This window comes from Papaver somniferum, chromosome 6 (genome assembly GCF_003573695.1).
Source record: "Papaver somniferum cultivar HN1 chromosome 6, ASM357369v1, whole genome shotgun sequence".
Classification (NCBI taxonomy): Eukaryota; Viridiplantae; Streptophyta; class Magnoliopsida; order Ranunculales; family Papaveraceae; genus Papaver; species Papaver somniferum.
In genome coordinates, this window is record NC_039363.1 from 134882726 (window position 1) to 134898661 (window position 15936).

Sequence of the window (15936 nt, forward strand, 5' to 3'; positions counted from 1 at the left end):
AAAGACCTTACAAGTCTGTGTTTGTAGCGATCTGACACCATGGACAGGAATTCTATCTCCATAAACATACCACCAGTTTTCGATGTCTCAAACTACCTATGGTGGAAAATTGCTATGCGTGCTTTTCTTTAAGCTCGTGATTTTCAAACATGGGCACGTGTTATTAATGGCTATGATCCTCCGGTTAATACAGAAGGCGGTGTATCTATACCTAAGGATATTGGCAGATATAGTCCAGAAGAAATCCTTGCTGCAAAGAAAAATTCTGACGGCTTAAATGCTATCATACATGTCATTACCCCAGATCTTCAGCACTATGTGACTACGTGAACTAAGTCTAAAGAAACCCGGGATATCTTAAAAACTGTATTTGAAGAAAATACCAGTGAGAAAGAAGCTAGGCTTCAAAACCTAAATTCTGGTTGGGAAAACCTTCGTATGACATATGAAGAAACATTTGATGAGTTTAATCACAAAGTGTCTGAAATTGTTAACTCATTTGTCGCATTGGGTAAGACCATTCCTGAAAGGGACATTGTGATGAAAATTCTCAGATCGTTTCCATCTAAATACGATTCTAAGAAGCATGCCATCGTTGAAGGAAATAATCTCGCAACTCTGTCCAGAAATACTCTGGTTGGGAAGCTAAAGATCTTTGATCATGAGCACACATCCAAGTCCAGTAAGGATGTTGCTTTCAAAGCACTAAAGAATTTTAAATTACTTGACAAAAGTAAAAGTGTTTACATCTTTGAAGATGATCTTTCTGAGGCTGATTCATCAGATGAAGATCTTGACAAGTCAGTCTCGTTGATCACAAGATAGTTTAGGGATCTTCTTTTAAAGAGAAGTAAACGGTTCTCCAGAGATAAATCCAAGTCATCAGATAAACCATATAATCGTGTTCCTCCTAAAAATACGGATAATGATGAAACTGATGACGAGGATATGCCTTAGTGCTTTAAGTGTAAAGTCTTTGGTGATTTTGCAAATGGGTGTCCAAATCGAAAGAAATACACTGGGAACAAAGGTCTGGCTGCAACTCTTGATGAAATGTCTGATAACTATGATTCTAATGAAGATGAAAAATCAAGTGTTGAACTTCTTTGTGAAAATATTGATTTTGATAATTGTAGAAATACATACATCAATCTTGATATTCTTTCAGAAGAAAACTCAACCAATCTGGAAGATGAAACTGACCTCTCTATTGGAAACTCTGTGAATAATGTTTCAGGTTCAAGTATGTATCTAGCAGCTTGCACATCTCAGATGCCTGAGTTATATTCAAGGTTGACGTTCTCGTATTGTTCACTCAAAGGTCATGTACTATCAAAGCGTTACAAGTATAAACACAAATTGAGACATGTCAACAAACTTCAACGAAGAGCAAATCGATTAGCAAACAATCTCAAACTTGTTCAAAATACCGCTGAGGTATGTAAGACTTTATCTTCGTCTAAGAAGTTAGTTTCCAAGGATAAAACAAGACCATTAGAGAAGAAAGTATGGTTCAATCTTTTTGATAGACAGAGGTCTATGGATTCCTATCAAGAGGAACATGATGGACATATTGTTGTTCACCGCAACACAACTTGATTATGTTGATTTGGTGATCTTGTCTCATGTGCCTGATCAAAAGAGACAAGGTTGTGCACCTCTCAGGCTTTAGGAAAAGTTTGCTTTCATCTTTTCTTAGTTTTGTTTTTTGATACAAAATGGGAATTCCCTGTCTATCAATAAAGGAGGGTTATTCTCGGCAATTCTGCTCTTTCTAGGGTTCAGAATTGTGCGTGCACGAACCTATTAAAGGTTGTGTAACCATACATTCATTTTTCCTTCCTTGAAACTTCTTTTATCTTAAGACTACTTGTTGAGTTGAATTTTGATTTCCTTTCACAAACCCATACGCTTATGGATGCTCCAAGTATTGTTTCTTTTGATGGAAAAGATGTTAATACGATTGTCAAGCCATCAATCATGAAGGAAAAACAGAAATCTCTGTTTCCTCAAACTTTGAAAAGGAAAAGAAGGAATGTGAGGAAGACAAGAGCTGTTCCTTCAAATTATCAGAAGTTTTATGATGTTCTTGAAGTGTTGAAGAAGACAAGAAAGAAGATTCAACAAATAAAGGCTTTTGTGCTTAAGACTCATGAGATTCAGAAGGCCCTGGTTCGACATCAATCAAGAAGGTTTATTGATATTAACTCATATCTTCATGAACCTTATGTCCCAATGGCTATTGACGACAAGGAGTTCGGGGACGATAAATAATTCTTCAAAGGTCTTAACATCTAGTAAATCTTCTTATGAGAATTTTATTCTTGTGTTTTTAGGAAGAATAACTAGTGTTTGGAATAGCCATTATTGTGATTACACATAGCTATGTCCAACATTTTCATCTTTATTTTTTAGGTTTATTTGCTTAAATTCTAAAAAGTTGTTTGGAAGATGATTTTTGCAGTGTAATCTTTATGGTTTTATATATTGCAAATTTATTATGGGATATTTGTGTTTGCGTCCGTGAACTATGATTGTCCCATACCTTGTCAAAAGCTAAGTGTTTTGTATGTCGATATGCATGTATTGATAAAAGAATGAATGAACTTTTGACATTACAAAAGTTTTATGTCTATTATATGTCATTATGCAAATATTGATGGAAGATAGGATGAACTTTTTTTTACAAGGATTATGTCTATTGTATGTCATTGTGCAAATAGTGATGGAAAATAGAATGAATCCTTGTCTATTCCGCAGTATTGATCTTCTCTGATCCATTTTTTATGTATATATTGTGCGGCTCCGTAAGTTCTCTTATGTTGAGCATTTCCGATTAAATTAATCATGGATTTTCTTGTGATTAATTTAATTGAGTATTTTTGGATTCAAATTCATATTCGTATGTGATTTTTTATGTCCAAAGAAGTCATTCTTTTCTTGTGAAAGTAAGGTCGCTCTTGTTGTTCTTTCGAGAATGACATTTTATGGGGGAGAGTTCTTAATTGAACTTGTGATTAATTGCCAAATCTTTGTGGGGAGTGCGGTTGTGGAATATTATAGGGGTTATCTTGTATCTTTATAAACTCCTTGATGAATGCATTTAGCTTCAGCTATATGATGGCATCTAAAAAGTTGATATGTGCTTTCTTTTGGTCATGAAATGTCTCTATGGAAATTTCATTAGGATCCCACTAGTTCTCGTACCTTTGCCAATTTTATTGACAAAAAGGGGAGAATTAATGTGTAGTTCACACTACAAATACATATGATTTTCAGACCATTATGTAAGGGGGAGTAGTTTCCATGTGATATAGAGTATTGACTAAGGGGGAGTGATACATATCACCATAGTATTATTGTCGAAGTTGTGATACAATTGAACTTTGATGTTGCGTAATAATACTATGACACTGTATAACAATGATTGAGAATTCTTGTTTTCTCATTGTCATGGCTACGGATTTTCAACAACGGTGATACTAAATTTACAACCTTTGGGATCATTGGAGTACTTGGAAGTGACGAAGATTTCGAGTAATGTTGAAGAACCAATAAGATCAGGCATGTGAAAGAGAAGCTACAACAGTTTATTTATCTATTTTTGTATTCCATATGTATTGATAGTTTTGTCACTAAAATTGACAAAGGGGGAGATTGTTAGAGCACTGCTCGGTCGAACTCGCATGCGTTGCTATCTCAAGCATGTTTGTCAATGTTAGTGATCAAAACTATAAGTCTTGATTTCTAGTCTACTTATAGCTAAGTCTCGGACTAGGATATAAAGTGTAGTTGAGCTCAAGACTCCATGGCGGTTATCATACAAAGACGAAGAACTACTCAAGGAACTGGTGGAACTTCATCGACTAAAAGGTATGTGGATACTTGAACTTATCTATCACTCAAAAGTCTATCTACTCTATCTCCTATCTGGAGACAAAAGTCGTTTTGCTATATATACTTTGATTATACACATTTGCTATTTCGAGCGGAGTTTATCTCGCTTATCTATTTCTCGAAATATGTGTTGGTAAGATTTCTCTTTGGCCAAGTTCATCTTTACTAGTGACGAAAGTCATATTAAGTTTCAATTACTTAAAAATTGATTTGACGAAAAATAGTGTGTGAACAACAACTATATAACGTCCTCTAAGAATGTTTCAATGATTGAAATTAGAGTTTAGATTATATAATCATGGTTGGATATAAGCATTGTGTGGTAACTCATACATGTATAAGTCCTTATTCCTTGAACGAAAGTATGCGTACTTTTCTGCTCAGGAAAACCGGAACTAGAGTCTGCGTACCAAGTCCGAGTACCCAGTCCGCGTACTGTCGTAGGTTCTCATCCCGAGAATATCTGCTGGAGTTTGTTAACTGAAAAAAAACTTATTCCGGGTACTTAAGTCCGCGTACTAGTCCGCGTACTTAAGTTGGTTATTTTCTAAAAACGATTATTCGTGAACTTAAACTTATATAAACTAAGGAATGCAAGTTTGCAAACCGTGGCTATAAAGTTCATGAATCGATTCGAGTGAATCAAATCGTTTTTGCTTCCATTGTGTCTTGTATACTTCTATAAGATCTAAGCAATTGAACAGCTCTATAACTAGTTCATTTGAGTCATTTGAACTAGTTATGGTAAAGAAGAATATGGTTGATATGAAAGTGCTCATATGGCTAACCATTTGGTTAACTACTGTTGAACCAACTAGATATACATGTTTGGGTACGGTTACACAAACCTAGGTAAACGTGCATTTCATTTGTGTGTAACAAGCTAAGTTTCGACTAACGGTTGAAAGATATTAGCTTGAATCTAATCAGTTTTCATCTAACGGTGAATATTGAATGCTTTGTTACTAAGCGAACATTGATTGCAAACCCTGATTTGAAAGACTATATAAGGGAGAACTCTAGCAACTAGGAAACCTAATCCCACACCTCCTGCGTGATACTAGTTGTATTAGCTAGATTCGATTCTCCTTTAACCTTAGGTTTCTACCGAGACCCTGTAGGTTAACGACTTGAAGACTTCATTGGGATTGTGAAACCAGACTGATACTACTTTTCTTGTAGTTGTGCGATCTGATCTTGTCATTTCTATCGTACTAAGTACAATTGTAAGATTGGCTTGAGATTGATTTCTCCGATAGTCAAGATATGAAAGAAGTCACAAACATCTTCGTCTCATCGTTTGTGATTCCGCAATATCTTCTTTCGCTAGTCGATTAAGATTATTGTGAGGTAATTGATAATACTGAGCTGTTCTTCGGGAATATAAGCCTGGTTTATCAATTGGTTCATGTTCACCTTGATTTATCAAAATATGGAACAAAAACTCGTAGGTATTTCTGTGGGAGACAAATTTATATATTACCTTAGACTTTTCTGTGTGATACAGATTTGTTTATTAAAGTCTTCGACTTTGGGTCATAGCAACTCTTAGTTGTGGGTGAGATCATCTAAGGGAATCAAGTGTGTAGTATCCTGGTGGGATCAGAGTCGTAAGGAGCGCAACTGTACCTTGGATCAGCGTGAGATTGATTGGGTTCAACTACAGTCCAGACCGAAGTTAATTTGTATTAGGCTAGTGTCTGTAGCGGCTTAATACGGTGTATGTTCAATCTGGACTAGGTCCCGGGGTTTTCTGCATTTTCGTTTTCCTCGTTAAAAAAACTTTTGGTGTCTGTGTTATTTCTTTTTCCGCATTATATTTTGTTATATAATTGAAATATCACAGGTTGTGCGTTAAATCAATCAATTGGGAAATCCAACCTTTGGTTGTTGATTGAAATTGATTGATACTTGAACATTAGTCTTTGGTACCCTTCAAGTGATTTCTCTTGTATTCAATTAGACTCACAGATTCTATTTGCTTGAGTAAGTATTGAATCGAGAAAGAGAGATATAACTCTTTGATATAATTTTATTTAGTTTGATAATGAATGTCTAGTTGATTCTCTTAAAAGTATATTATAGTTAGTCCATATAGATTGCTAAGCGAAATATTGGATGTGGTTGTTAGACCCCCGCTTTTTCAGTTTGCCAACTCCATATTAGGTGCAAAACGGGCAAACTGGCCAGTTTGCAACCCCCATAGGAACCGGCCTAACTAAGAATTTAGGTCATAAAAACTTGTTAAAAGAAATTCTTGATGTAGTTTTGCCTTCGCATTTTTATTTTGAGTTATTTAATGTTTGGTATTCGGGTATTGTCCATTTGGTCTAATTTTTGTCCAACTTAGTCCAATTTACGGGTTGATATCTGGACATTACGTTGACCAGCGTTTACTCCGCTAAGTCATGACGTGTCTAATCTTCAGATAATTGAATTATGTAAATACTAAAACATATTAGCTTTAACAAAATGACTAATTAAGTCCCTAACTTTTAAAACCATTATCACGTGTGCACTCCATATTACTCCATTTAACTCATTATTCACTGGTTAGGATAGTTTCTGGAGATGTAACCCTTAAACCAAACGAAATCGAAGCCATTAATTGTGTTAGAGCATTGCTCAGTCGAACTCACAAGTGTTTCTATATCAATCTTGTAATGAAATTTAGTTGTCAAAAGTTTATCTTGATTTCTAGTCTACAATTAGTTAAGTCTCGGTCTAGGATATAGGTAGTTGAGAAAAGAGCCAGTCATCATTTGCGTTCTACCGTTTGAAGGCGAAGATCAACCGAAGCTTTTGGAGAACTTCATTAACAAAACATAAGTGAAGACCGAACCACCTATTTCTCAAGTTATATACCTTTCTATCCTTAAGAGGATTGTCGCATAACTAATTATACTAGGTTGTATAGAAAAGAATTTCGAGTCGGGAATTAATTATTTAGTTTACGAATTTCTCGAAATATAATGACTAAGCTTAATGAACATCTGTTCATAGTTGATCAACTTCGGTGGAGAAAAATTTATTGTTAGGAACCAAAATCTTGATTCAAGTTTATCATTCGAAAATAGCCTGGAACAGTGATATGTGTCATTGATGTTATTCGGGAATGTTTTAAATTGATTTAGCAAAATATAGAACTACTATATTTGGATAACTGTTATTTGTCTGAAGCCGTATTACATGTATTCGTACAGGTAGTGAGGTAGCTATATATCAACTTGCAGATTTGTGTGATACGCATATTCCTATCCACATCATGGGAGAATCTGTTTGTTTCGTGATTCGGATAGGTATGCATATTCGTATACATACCATTTTGGAACTGAGGTAAGGGAACCGGGTTTAAGTATCCAAACCGGTATGCGAACCAATACAGTTCTACGTTTTAGAACCAGTTTAGTACCCAAACCATTACGCAAACTAAAAAGGTTATGTGAACTCCGGAACCGGTAAAGTCTTAAGGTTTCCAAACCGGTTCGCAAACTGAAAAGTTCTGTAAACTCCGGAACTCAGTTTTGCACCTAAGTTTGCAAACCGGTACGTGAACTGAAAAGTTCTGTCAACTCCGGAACTCGGTTTTGCTCATAAGTTTGCAAATAAGTTCGCGTAGTATGACTCAGCCGATTTACGAATGACTCATGTATTTGTACTTTGTGCATTTACAAACTATGTCGATTGTGTTCAAATGCGATTAAATTATTTCTACGAGATGATTTGCATTTGATCAATTCTCTAATTAATACTAGACTTATTTGATAACATAATTGGGACTCAAGATTAATGTCTTTGTGTTCATGGAAATGAGTGTTAAGCTTTTAAGTTCAAACCGGCTAGTTTCAGCTAACCATGTTGAAACTAGCCGGATTTAGTTTCTTTTTCCGCATTATATTGTTTATCTTTATAATTGAAATATCACAGGTTGTGCGTTGATCAATCAAAGTAGATACGTCCGACCTAGTTTGTTGGATACAACTTGATTGATGCTTGGACATTGGTCTTTGGTATCTTCAAGAACTCTCTTTGTGATTAGGTTCACAGATTCAATTCTGTATACGTTCCAATCGCAAGAGAGATAAATATATAACTCTAGGCACCTTCCTTGATTGAGTTTTAAATCTTAAAGTTGTGTTGGGTTTGTCCATACAAATTGCCTATGAAAAAGTTGGTGGTATATTTTGGTACCCCCAGTGTTTTCAAATTGAACCAGAAATAAGCCGAAAAATTCAAGACGGAGAGAAGGAATACTTATAAATCGAATCAACTTTAATTTTATGATCTTCCTCCTCTTCTTCTTCAATTGTGATTAATCCAAATTTTTGTTTATATTCATTCTATTTTTGGTACATTTTTGTTGTTCTCTTGCATCTGACACTATTCAAGTTAGGGTTTTGATTTGAACAAGTTTCAGTTTCAACAAGAAATGATAAATCTCGCGATTTAGTTTTTATAGTTTAAATTGAGTTCATAAAGTGGCTTTTGATTTGCTCATGTAACTGATGTGCATAAAAGGGATTAGATTAAGATGAATTTGAGTATTTGAAAAAGTTGCAACCTAATCATTGTTAACAGTTGTATGATTGCATAACGAGGCGATTACATGGGAATGAAGAAAGGGTATTAAGAATTTTTTGTTGATGGATAGAAATAGAGCAATTGGAATTATGGAATTTGACTGTATGTTTTTGTTATCAGATAAGGAGCTTGTTTTATGTCATTGGATCTCTGGATCAGATTCCATAAGTTGATATGATTTTTTTTTCTATTTTTTTGTTATCTTTAATTGTTCAAAGATCGTTTTGCATCACACAATTGCAACTTATAATTTAAGATTTGGTTTGGGTTTGCCTAATTTTTAAACCATTTTAGTCTAGGTTAGGGTTGTCAATGGAACTTATCGAAACGGATAGTGGCTCAGCCACTTCCGTTTCTGATAATAGTTACTGGATATCCGATAGCTTCCGACGGAAATCTAATTATCAAATCTGATTCAGTTACGTTGGAATTATTGGATATTGGATAATTTTCAGATAATTTCCATTATCAAATCCAACAGCTGCAACACCATTTTCACTGTCGTCTCGATTCACCAATACTACCATTTCCCGGAACTACAACTACAATCAACATCACCATTTCCCTGTAACCATCCATCTCTCATCACCGTACCTATTTGAATCATAAATTCCATTTATCAACCACAACAGAAGAACCTGTAAATCGTTCAGATTTGATTACTAACCCTTCATCCAATTTCTTTCTTGTCTTTTCTTTGCTCAATTTCTTGTCGTAAAACAAATTGATACAAACCCATCTCTGATTTCTTCTCAACCTCGTCATATCATCAATCTCCGTAACGGTGAAACCAATATGAACATTAACAGCATCAACAACTTCTTCTTATTCCCTGACTCACAATCAACATCATCAATTCAAAATATGTGTTCTCGAATCCAAAACAAACAAAACTCTCGACCAAATCCTAATTTTACATATTAATTCTGAAACCCTAAATTAAGTTTCAAAATCAAAATTAAACAAAAAATCAAAAGAAACCCTAGAGGGGAGATGAGGAGGTGGTGGTGGTAACTGAGAGTATGAGACGAATTAGAAGAAGAAGAAGATTCAGAAGAAGAAATATGAATGGAGAGGTAGGTTTTCTTTCAGAGGTATTGAAGATATGAACGAGGAATTTAGTGGGATAAAGGTAAACGGATGAATGTGTATATTGTTAACGGTATCAGAACTTAGCCTAATGGAAACTAGCTCAGATGGTTTCGTTACGGTAAGCCAAAAAATTCCGTAAATTTTCCATTTCCGATATCCGATAGCTGTTATAGCGGAAAATATCCTATTGGATTCCGGATTATCGGAAACGGCTAACGGATTTCAGAACCCCATTGACAGCCCTAGACTAGGTTCTTCAATTTGGGGAAGAACATGAATTAGAGTTCTTCATTTAAATTAGTAATTTAAAAATATCAGGAATCGTCAAGGACGTTAAGTAATTTATTTATTTATTTTTAATAATTACTAAACAAAAGTCAAGAATTGACAAATCAACGTCATTTCCAAGAACCGACCCCTAAGTTGGACAAAAGTTAGACCAAACACTAAAATTGGACAAACCCTAAGTGAAAAAGCGGGGGTCTAACAACCACACCCAATATTTCGTTTGGCAATCTGAGTAGACAAACTCCAATATACTTTCAAGAGAATCAACTAGACAGTTAGACTGAATCTATAAAAAGTATATCAAAGAGTTTTATATCTCTGTCTCTTGATTCAATCCGTAATCAGAAAACATGGATTTGCGAGCCCGATTGAATATAAGAGGATTAACTTGAACGGTACCAAAGACCAATGTTCAAGTGTCAATCAATTCACTCAACAACCCTAAGGTCGAATACAAGAAGTGATTGATCTTAACGTACAACCTGTGATATTTCTATTATATAAATATAATATAATGCGGAAAAGAAATAACACAGACACCAGAATTTTGTTAACGAGAAAACCGCAAATGCATAAAAACCTCGGGACCTAGCCAGAATAAACACAAACTGATTATAAGTTGTTACACCAATTTCCTACTACCTATTCGGACTAGATGTAATACCTTCTTCAGCACTTGTAGAACTCCTAGCAGAATACCGATTCTCTTTAGAAATTCTTCACACAAATCTTCTAGCAGAACCCGAGGCTCTCGTTAGAAAATACCATAACACGATTGAAACGATTCGATATTTTGTTTGCACAAAACACCGGTTTGATTTCCATTTAGATATGAATCAAGGTTTTGGAAATCTTGTGTTTATTTTGATAAAAACAATTACTAGGTAAAAGTAATATCAAAACAAACTTGTAGATTAGGGATTATTATACTCTTCAAAAATAGGAAGAGAAACCTAATAACTCTACAACAAGAACAATTAGAATAAATCTAAAGATATCTTGTTTAAAACTTCTCAAGGATTTTACAAGATGACTCAATAGAAGTTTTTCTTTCTAGTCTCCGATTTCGACTAACAAGTGTTGGTATACGATCGGAAACTGAAATCTATCAAAACCTAGGGTTTATGATCAACAACTCTTGAATGGTTTTATATCAGAAGAGAAAACCTTAGAATAGACAAGAGGTGAAAAACCTAGATTACAGGTTGTATAATCAATTACGAAGATTTAATTCAACTTGGATTTGTGATCCTCAATACAAATACTTTATCTCACTCTTGTTCACGAAAAACAGAAGACATGGAAACAACCTGCAAAGCTTACGCCTATTTTCCAAAAGGGATGAAAAACTTGTAAACTCACGAACCCTTTATTTATAATGAACAATATCTTGGAAGTACGTAAAGCTATTTTCCCTTTTCAAGACTCTCCTAAATATGAGAGTGTTTCCTAAGTTAAAAATATTATGCATAAATAATTAATTAATTAGCAAATATTTATTTATGTGAATAAATCACATTCTAAACTTAGGCAGGAATTAAAAGTTATCACAAACACTTTAATATGGTAATAAAATATGTTTGGAATAATAGCCATCTTGACTAGACAAGGAAACATCACCAACTCGACCAAAAATAGCTTTTAGTCACGAATTGGGCCCAAGTCCATGAACTACTACAAACAGCCCATGGATTGTTTCCTACTAACGAACTTTAATAAATCACTCACAACTTCATCGTTATAACTCAGAATTGAGTGATTCTTGGCTCGTTGGATTCGTAAGCTCATTCACTATAACATGAGATTCTTTATAAGAATAGAGGTTATTGTCTCCAAGTTCATGAATCAAATAGCCTCAAGTATATATACATAAATGTACATTTACCGTCACCGTAATTGTTCCATAGAGTGAGAATATATCTTGATAGATTAGAAAGGTAGAATTGAGAAATAATACAAATGAAGTAAATCACATACCTTTGTTGATGAAGTACTTGTTTATGTCTTCTTGTAGTCTTCAATCTTCATCCTTTAAGGATAGCTTCGATTCAACTTCTTAGACCTAATCTAGTCCGAAACTATCTTTAGTATGCTAAATCAAGAATGCATTTTGGAAACTAAAATTGACAACTAACTTGATATACCAACGCTAATGGGTTCAACCGAGCAGTGCTCTAACACTAAGTACCAAATATCAAATAACCTTTTTATTTTTTCATTCATCATCAACTATATAAGAAGGAAAAAAATTTGGTGTGTTGTTAATAAACCTCAAATGAAAATCTTGACATATTCTGAGAAATTTGGTGCCCAGAATGGCACAAGTTACAAGTTTTAGTAAATAATTTTTGCTTTCATGCTTTTCATCTAGACAGATATGAGTGTCCTTGTAATAGATGTTGAATTTCAGCTTCATGAACATAAAACTATATGCTTAAACATGATTAGAAAAATACGCTTACACTGAAACATACATTAACCCTTGTATTAACATATTCAACAACACCTGAAATGGCTAGGCCGAATAATCATTTCACTCCATTACTAGCTAAACATTATCTCTAAAAACAACACAATCAACATTTATAGTTTGAAGCAACATAACCGTATGAATAGAACTATACATGTTTAGAAGTAGAAAAGGACTATACACAACATTATGCATATTGTTCACATCGCAATAACAACAACATCAAATTTCATAATGACATAGCTTCTACTATATTTCCTCTTTCTTAAGTGTTGGCTAATTTTTTTCAAGATATATACAAAAGGCTATAAGAGGGCTTAGTCATACCCATGTGTCATTTCACATGTCCATCATTAGTTGGGTCACACCTCACAAGGTGAGTCATATAACAACTAAAGTACTACATTGATAAATCAGTTTATCAATGAGCCAAGATTATCTTAAAACAAACCTGATTTGTTTCTAAACCAAAATAAAGTATAACATCTTCCATTTTGGTTAGCAACAAACATTTTATTGAAAATTGCAGGCTCGCTTCGAAATTACGCTAGCATTCGACTATATAGACCCATACGCCATTTAGTAGATGGTTATGCGGGGCAGCACTTACGCGGACACGATGACGCATACACACTCTTATTTCAAAAAAAAAAACTAGGACGCGCACATGTATATATAAAGATATTATAATTATATAAATGATTAGAAATTTACATATATGATAATGTTAGAAATTTCCATATATGAAGAAATCAAAACAAATTCATATACTCAATCAATTCATATTTAGAACTTAGAATTCATCCTCAATCAATAGGTGTTTAGATACTCATGGATGTAGAAGCATCCATGATATACATATAATAAAAGTGAAGAGATATCATCACGATTGATGAGAGCCGCTCTGTAACCCTAGATTTTGCTCCGTTATGCTGTTTCCTCTCCATGCTTGCAAAACAATATCAAAAGTCCATTCTTATTATTGTGGAAGTCCTCTTGTATAGTAATCAAGAGATTTAGGTCTTATAATCCTTCCGGGACCGAGTTTTCTTGATTTTGGAAGTCAAAAACGTCAGAGGGGACCTAATAACGTTGTCTTAGTTGGCATAAATGATTTCCATCAAGCAATGCCGACTCTGCGGCTCAAAATAACTAAAATCTCTTCTACGAAACTTGCTCCAGTCGGCACAGTCGAATTCCCATTAAGTGTGCCGACTCAAGGGGTCAAAAATACACCTTCACTGCTCGAAATAGTGGTTCAATCGACACAATTATGAAGTGTGCCTATTCTTGTGTTGTAGATCACCATTTTTCGACTCCATTGTTTTCATATAGCTTCTTTGTCCGGTCTCGTACTGACCTCATTCTTTCGCCGTTCACTTCTTTTTTCGTTATCTTCAAAATGGTATTAATAACTCATAGGTTTGAATTAGTTGAAATTTGTGATTGGCTCTTCTCATGTTTTTGAGCATTATCTGCTTCCTTTCGTCGCACTTTTTCCACTTTTCTTTGACTTGGACACTTAGATACTTGGAGTACTCCATTTCCTAACTCTTTTTTAGCCATTTCCACTATTCTTGAGATTGTTCACCTAATATAAACAAATAAAGGAAAACAAGATTAATAACAAGATAAATGCAAGATTTATAGCTAAAACAAGTATGGAATGGATATTAAAATCATGTAGATTATGCACTTATCAAATTCCCCCACACTTGGATTTTACTAGTCCTTGAGAAAAATAAACTAACATAATATATATCATATCTCTTTCGTTGAGGACACAGTTGCACTTAACATGTGCAACATTCCTTTAAACCCCTAGGTGTCAAAAGAATATCTACAATGTCGGTAGGATGGTCAATTCCAAACATCAACTGGATTAAGATTAACACAGATGGAGCAGCCAGAGGGCACCCAGGTTTTGCGGGAGCAGGATTCATCTGCAGAGATTCCGACGCACAAACTTTAATGACTCTAGCTCAACCGTTAGGATTTACGACTGCCTTAACCGCAGAAACTTGGGCTCTTATTTTGTCTTCAAGAACGACAACAGAAAGACAATGGTCAAAAGTTCTCTTTGAAACTGACTCAGAAAATCTTTTGCGCCTCATCACATTCTCTACCCCCCCTCCTTGGCACATCTCAGGGATGATTAAGGAAATAAAGAAGAGATTCAGACAGATCTCACAGGTCGTCATTCAACACAACTACAGGGAAGGAAACCAATCCGCAGACGGTTTGGCCAATCATACAACAGATGGAAGCCAAATAGGAAACTTATCAACCAAAATATGGGACCAGGCAATCCCGTTTTCTTATTAGTCAAATTTTATTTCTTGATTCAGTGGGTACCACATACCCATGAAAAATTGTAACCTAATCTCCTATCAATAAAATGCATGCGTCAAAAAAAAAAAAAAAAAACCCTAGGTGTCCCTAATGGACGAGTTATAATCCCGTGAGGGTTTACAAGAGGTATACCCACAAAAAAATTACCCCAAATTCCGTCTACATGTGTAAAATCTAGGAACCACACTAAACGATATCCTTAGTTGGCATAATTCATTAGCAATAAGAGGAAGTACCCTATTTTGAATCCATGGGAACAACACTAAACAATCTCTTTAGTTGACATAGTTCATCAGCTACGAGAGGAAGTACCATATTTTTGAATCCAATTTTTGTACACGAGTTAGTACTCAAGTGTACTAAATTTTTTATATAAGTAAACAAATCTCTACTCAGATAGTCGCACAATGGACATGAATATTCGGAATCTCACTTTTACATGAATAGATAAAGATGATGGATATAGAGATGGATGTTTTACGAATGGACGTCAATGGCTATATGGATTGAGGTAATGGTCTTAATCCTAATTCTAGTATCAACTCAGCTAGTATAAACAAGGGTCTCAACGGTCAATTTATTTGTGGAATATATATATTTACGTGATAGTTCCCATGGATCACGCGTTCCATACTTGTTTAGGTGAAGAGACAGGAAAAACACACACATCATTTTTTACATGATAGTCCCCATGGATCATGCGCTCCACGCTTGCTTGGGCGACGAATACAAGGAGAACACACATAAAATTTAATTTATTTTTTTTTACTTTTTATTTCAATAATAAAAATAAATAACGGTCTTGACCTCAATCACTCTACTTCATCCTAGCGGGGTGACGTCAACATATAAAGCTTGCAAAAATATAAACAGAAAGTGATGCGGTGACTACTCCGAGATACGGTGACAATTACCATGTTATTTCTAACAACCTTTTATGAATAGACTCTCTAGTTGGGTTCCTCAACTCCTACAACCAAGCTATTTTCATCCACTTAAATGCGTTAGTTTTATCCTGAATTGGTACAAGTTTCTAGACTTTTGAGTTTACCATATATATATATATATATATATTTAGTATTTACACAAGAGAAAACTAAAGGCTAAAAACTCTATATTCTAAATACTCTCCCACACTTAAACTTTACATTGTCCTCAATGTAAATTTAGTTATTCAAAGTAAAATTCAAGGTGGGAAATTCCTAAATTAATATGAAAACTAAAGATAAAACACTTAAAAATAAAAAGATATAGAT